Source organism: Miniopterus natalensis, chromosome X, assembly GCF_054644295.1.
Source record: "Miniopterus natalensis isolate mMinNat1 chromosome X, mMinNat1.hap1, whole genome shotgun sequence".
Taxonomy (NCBI): domain Eukaryota; kingdom Metazoa; phylum Chordata; class Mammalia; order Chiroptera; family Miniopteridae; genus Miniopterus; species Miniopterus natalensis.
Genome location: NC_142103.1, coordinates 69,389,045 through 69,395,098, shown reverse-complemented (window position 1 = coordinate 69,395,098; position 6,054 = coordinate 69,389,045).

The window sequence follows — 6,054 nt, the reverse complement described above, 5'->3', positions numbered from 1 at the left end:
TGGCTGCGCGCAGATGAGTGACAAGTATGGAAGGGCCTGTGAGGGAACCTGGCTGTGCCGGAAGAACAAAAACGGACTCCTGGGAGAAGGAATCTCGGGGATTTTGTGGGTGGATAGAGATGGGGGACCCTGGAAATCAGGGACGAAGTCGGACCCTACTCCCACCCCAGAACTGGGAGCCCCCCTCCAGAGTGGCCTTCACAGCGACCGGATCCCCTCTTGGATACAAGCGAAACTGGGACGTAGACTCCACCACAGTGCTTCAGCCTAGGTGACTTTCTGGTCCCACCATACCCACGAGCTTGGTGGCCCTTGAAGGGGACTTATAAATAAATACCCCGCCATCGCACCAACCTTTCCTGAAAGCCACCGTGGATCAGAATCTCGCGACCGCAGCTCAAACATTTTCAAAAGTTCATAATCTAGATACAAAATCTTTGTTCCTGCCTTTGCTTGAACTGGAGTGCTATCCAGTGAAATGGTGCTTCATCCACTAATCCTACCATGAGCTAGGCCCTTTATGAATAAAAGGTAAATGTCAATTTCCTTTCTTAGTGGGGACACATATATGATTAAAATTTATTTAAAAATTAACTACATGGCAGCCACTGAGTAGTGTTATTTAACTCCCACAGCCCAGTGTGCTAGGAACTGCTGTCACCTCTAGTTTACAGACAAATAAAGGGCCTTTAAAACGAACCATTTGTAAGATAGTAGGATGTTATAATAGTTACATATCTGGTAGAAAGGGAGCACAGGTTGGAGACACTACCTAAGTCGTATTTTAAAATGGGAATAACAATGTGCACCAACAAGGCTGTTATAAAGATTAAATGAGGCCCGAGCCTGTATGGCTCAGTGGTAGAGCCTGTGCCTGAGTACAGAAGGGTTGTGGGTTCGATTCCTGGTCAAGGGCATGTTCCTGAGTTGCAGATTCGTCCCCAGCATGCACGAGGCAACCAATCAATGTGTCTTTACCACATCGATGTTTCTTTCTCTCTCCCTCCCTTCCTCCCTTCCACTCCCTAAAAGTCAATGGAAAAAATATCCTTGGGTGAGGATTAACAACAAAAAAGATTAAATGAAGAAGGAGACTTGACTTGGGGTGGTAAACTCACAATATAATATACAGATGATGTATTATAAAATTGTATACCTGAAACCTATGTAATTTTATTAACCAATGTCACCCCAATAAACTCAATAAAAAAAGTAATAAGAAAAAGATTAAATGAGAGTATGCATGTAAAACGCCTAATAACTACCTGGCACATAGTAGGGCTGTTACCGAACTCAAGGGATTTGCTGCTTGGGGTGCTCTATTCAAGAAGGAGAGGTAGTTGTCACAAGGTAGTTTTATTTACTTGCATCAAGTAAAGGAGACAGGAATTCATATCCAAAGCTCTGTTTCCCCAAAGCAAGGCTTAGTCATTGATTATATACACTATTCAGTCAATTACATGTTGATTTCTTCTTTGCAGTTGGCTACATTTATACAGCTGAGTTCCTGTCAGGCTCGTCCTCTTTACAGCTGGTCTGCAAAATACTGTACTACATTTTAACATTTAGCAATAATACCATTTAGTAAGGCTGGCCCAGGCCTTGAGACCCCTGTCCTATCTAAAAGATCAACCAAATTATTTTACTTTCATTATTTTGTTCCACTTTACATCCCAAAAGCCTTCCAGTCTGGTACTTAGAAGCACATATATAAAGTGACCTTGTCATAATACAGTGCCAGAAGAATCAGAAAGGGGTCAGAGAAAAACCTCTCAAGGCCAAAGAAATGAACCTACCTTCAATAAGACCCTGGACTGGGGAAACAAGAATCCAAAGTCACCCAAACACTGAAGTGAAAGAAAAGGTCAGGCCTGGGAAACCAGAACTCCATGCCTCAAGTTCCAGGCAGGAGGGCTGCAGCAGTAACTCTCCAGCTCCTAACAATATAAGGCAATCTTAGTTAGTGCTAGAAACAGCAATAATCTAACTGGAGCCTCTCATGTTACAGATGATGAAATTTAGGCCTACAAAGAGAACAGAATGTGCCTAAAATACCACAGAAAGTCTTGGGATAGAGCAGAAAGAGCCCCTAAATTCATATCTAAATCCAATGTTCTTTTTTGCATAAACGCAGACAGACCTGTGGAATAAAGTAGTACATCCAGAAACAGACAAGTACACAGGGAAATTTAATAAATGACAAAGGTGTACAAATGGAGAGTAGAGTGGGGTGGGAGGACTTGGGAATGGAGAGGGGTTGGTGGCTGAGAAAGCAGCTAGGGCAGGAGATATAAGCAAGGGGGTTTGTGTGGGGTGCTGAAGGACAGGAGAGAGTGCAGTGGTTGGAGGACTGGAATGGGGCTGAGTGAAAGCATTAGGAAAGCAGACTGGGCGGGATGACTGGGGAGAGAGCAGGGGATGGAGTTTTGGAGAGAGGGAAGTAAGAGGTGAGACTATGGCATAGACTAAATCAGAAACTGAGGATAACAAGGTCCTACTGTGGCCAGACCATTACACCAAGTTCAAAGAGGATCTGGCCCTGACTGATTTGGCTCAGTGGTTAGCATGTCGGCCCGTGGACTGAAGGGTCCCAGGTTCGATTCCGGCCAAGGGCACATGCCTCAGTTGCAGGCTTGATCCCTGGCTCCAGTCAGGGTGCATGCGGGAGGCAACCAATCAATGTGTCTCTCTCACATTCATGTTTCTCTCCTCTCTCTCTCCCTTTCACTCTCTCTAAAAAGCAATGGAAAAAATATCCTCCTGTGAGAATTAAAAAAAAAAAAAAAAAGAAGTCTGTGTCAGTTCTGGGTCCTCTAAGCACACTCAGGAACCTGATGAGAACTTGAAGCTGGGAAATGAGGAGGGCTGGAAGAGTAGTAAGGTAGGTTGGGGAGGAAGACTGGAGAGAGGGATGGGCAGGAGGAATGAGGAAAGTGAGTCAGGCAGTAGGAGTGGGAGAGAAATGTGGCAGGAAGTCTGGAAAGAAGAGTGGTGCAGCCGAAGGAAAGTAGGTGAGGCTTTAGGAATGGAGAAAAGGAGGGAGTAACTAAATGAATGTAGAAGGTAAAAGGTAGGAGGTGCATGTGTAGGACAGACTAAGTCAGAGACAGGAAAACAAGCTAATTGCTGCTGCCAGAACTGTAAGCACAGTTCAAGGAGCTGTCTGTGTCAGGTTTGGGTCCTTCTAGCAAACTCAGGATTATGTTCAGGAAAGGGTGGGGCTGGATCCTGGAAATGTGGTGGACCTAAAGGAGAAAGGAAAGTGGGAAGGGCTTTAGACTGGAAAGAGGGGTGGGATTAGAGGTCCCAGGACAGGAGGAGAAACTAGAGGACTGAACATAGGGGTGGGACTAGAGGACTGGAGAGAGGTGAGAGTTTGGAGAGCTGGGAAGACACATGATTCTGGAGGAGTGAAGAAACTGGGCAGGGCAGTAGGACTAGGGAGGTGGATGGGCTGAGGACTGGAGACAGTGGGGAGGCTTGTAGACTTGGAATAGGGGTGATGGTGGAGGAGAGTGGGAGCTTCTATATAGTAGTAACAAAACTTTAGAATATGAAATTAAACAATACCATTATATTAGGATTTTAAAAAGTCACTTGGTAGCGTCAACTCAAAGAATTTATTCAGGAAAAAGGAAGGGTTGCACCCCAGTGCATGTGAATATAGCAAGCCATGTGTGCACACTGGTCTGCGTGCCCTGATGGAGGGTGTGGAGCCTGAAAAAGAAGATAACTACTAAGAAAGGCTCCTGGTGGCTAACTGGGCTCAAATTTAACAACAAAACAAAACAACAACAAAAAAACACGATGATCCTAGCACAGGGTCTCTACACAGGGTCTCTCATGCAAACCGCACTTTAGGGAGAAGCCTGCACCAAGCTGCCTGCCTCCTGCCCTGAATTGCCTGCCTGCACTGTTTCTGCCACCTGGGCCAGGAGTTCCTGGAATCCTTCTTTAAGAAATAGGACTGAAACTTTCCCTGTCCAATCAGGGCTGTGCAGCTATATCCCATCAGCATCTTCGCCAACCAATCAGAGTGGCTCCATTCTGAACAATCAGGACAGTGTCTTTTAGAGCAACCGAACTTCCAGAATTTGGAGTCTACCTTTGCATGAGGATGGACTAACCAGGGACCAGGGACAGGGAATTCTGTCTATATAAGGCAGCTCCCCTCTGGCTCATGGTGCACACCTTCTCTTTCCACCAAAGAAACTGTGTTTCTTCAGCTGTAGCTGAAACACCCAAGAGGTCTTGGCAGAGAAGAGTGAAGCAGATCAGAACTGGAGCAGAGTGAAGCAGACTCCTACAGAGTGGACTGGATCAGATAGGAACAGGTGGAGCAGACCAGAGCAGATCTGAGTAGCCAGAAATGGCCTTTCCCTAGGGCCACCTCACCCCAGGGCTGCTTCACAGTTTCACAGCAGTGCTGCTTCCAAACTGAGCTGTAACACAATTGAGCTGTTCCATGGTCCCAGCAGGTGCTGTATCACAATTGAGCTATTTGCACTGAATAAATTGGAGTTTTCTGTTGGTGGTGAATTGGCGCCAATGGCCATCAGTTGACAAGGGGTATTTATAGAAGGGAAAAGGGAGTCAAGGGAAGGGGAAGTTAGAACCCTAGAACTTTATTATAAACATAGAGTTCTTCCTGTAGGATTCTCGCAATTATGTAGAATTTGAGAACTCCTCCTATAAGCCCTAGCTCTTCGCATAGACTATCCTATGTTCCCTTAAAGTTCCAATCAGTCTTTATCAGTAGTTAAATAATGAAATATGCTAGTATCCATTAAAAACTCCAAATCAAATGCCTGAATAAATAAATTGTTATGCCATGTTCATGATTTGGAAATGTTGATATTGTTAAGAGATCTATGCATATTTTCTCCAAATTTAATTGTAGATTGAATGTAGCACCAATCAGCTTTCTAGAGGCCTTTCTTCCATAAAAATTGATCAGCTGATTGTAATATTTTCATGGAATTCAAAGAGAACCAGAATACCTAAAACAATCTTGAAAAATATGAATAAACATGGAAGACTAATACCACCTGATCTTGAGACCTACAGAAAACTATAGTAATCAAAACAGTGGGTTATTGGACTAAGTATAGAGATTTGGATCAATGGAATAAAGCAAAGTAAAAAATATCAATTTGTGTGTGTGTGTGTGTGTGTGTGTTTAAGAGGGAAACATATTTTATTAAAACTTTAACTTACAAATTAATGCCATATGAGGGGATTCTGACTTAGTGAGATCAAAGTCACACATATAATAATGATATGACTCCTCACAAGGAAACCCTAAATCCACACTTTCATTATATATTCATTTTGTTTGTTATCTCCGCATGCAATTTTTATTATTCAGCTGTCCCAGACCTCCCCCAATACACTGATGTCTTTTTATAAACTTATTTTTAACTATAGTTGACATATTTTATTAGTTTCAGGTGTATAACATAGTGATTCAACATTTATATATCTTATGAAGTGAACACCATAAGCCTATTAATCATGTCACTGTACCTAGTTATTATTATATTATTGACTATATTCCCTATGCTATACATTATGTCCCCATGTTGTTAATTAATTTTTGAGAAATGTACCAAGTCAGTCTAAGGGGAAAGAAATTTATTTTTCACAAATTTTGCAGGAACAACTAGATAACTATATGGAAAAGTAAATCTCTACCCTTACCTGTCACCAAACATAAAAATGTGTTTTACATGGATCATAGATCTAAACATAGAAGTTAAAACTGTAAAGCTTCTAGAAGAGAAATGGAAAATATCTTTATGATGTTGGGATAATCAAATATTTCTGAAGACACAAAAAGCACTAATCATAAAAGAAAAACTTAATAAACTGGACTTCAAAATTAGAAAATATCTGCTCATCAAATGATACCATTAAGAAAGTGAAAAGGCAAGTCACAGGCTAGAAGAAATTATTTCCATAATATAACATAATATTCAGAATATATAAAAAAACTATTAACCAACAATTAAAAACAAAGAAAAGCATTAAAATGGACAAAATAGTTGGACACTT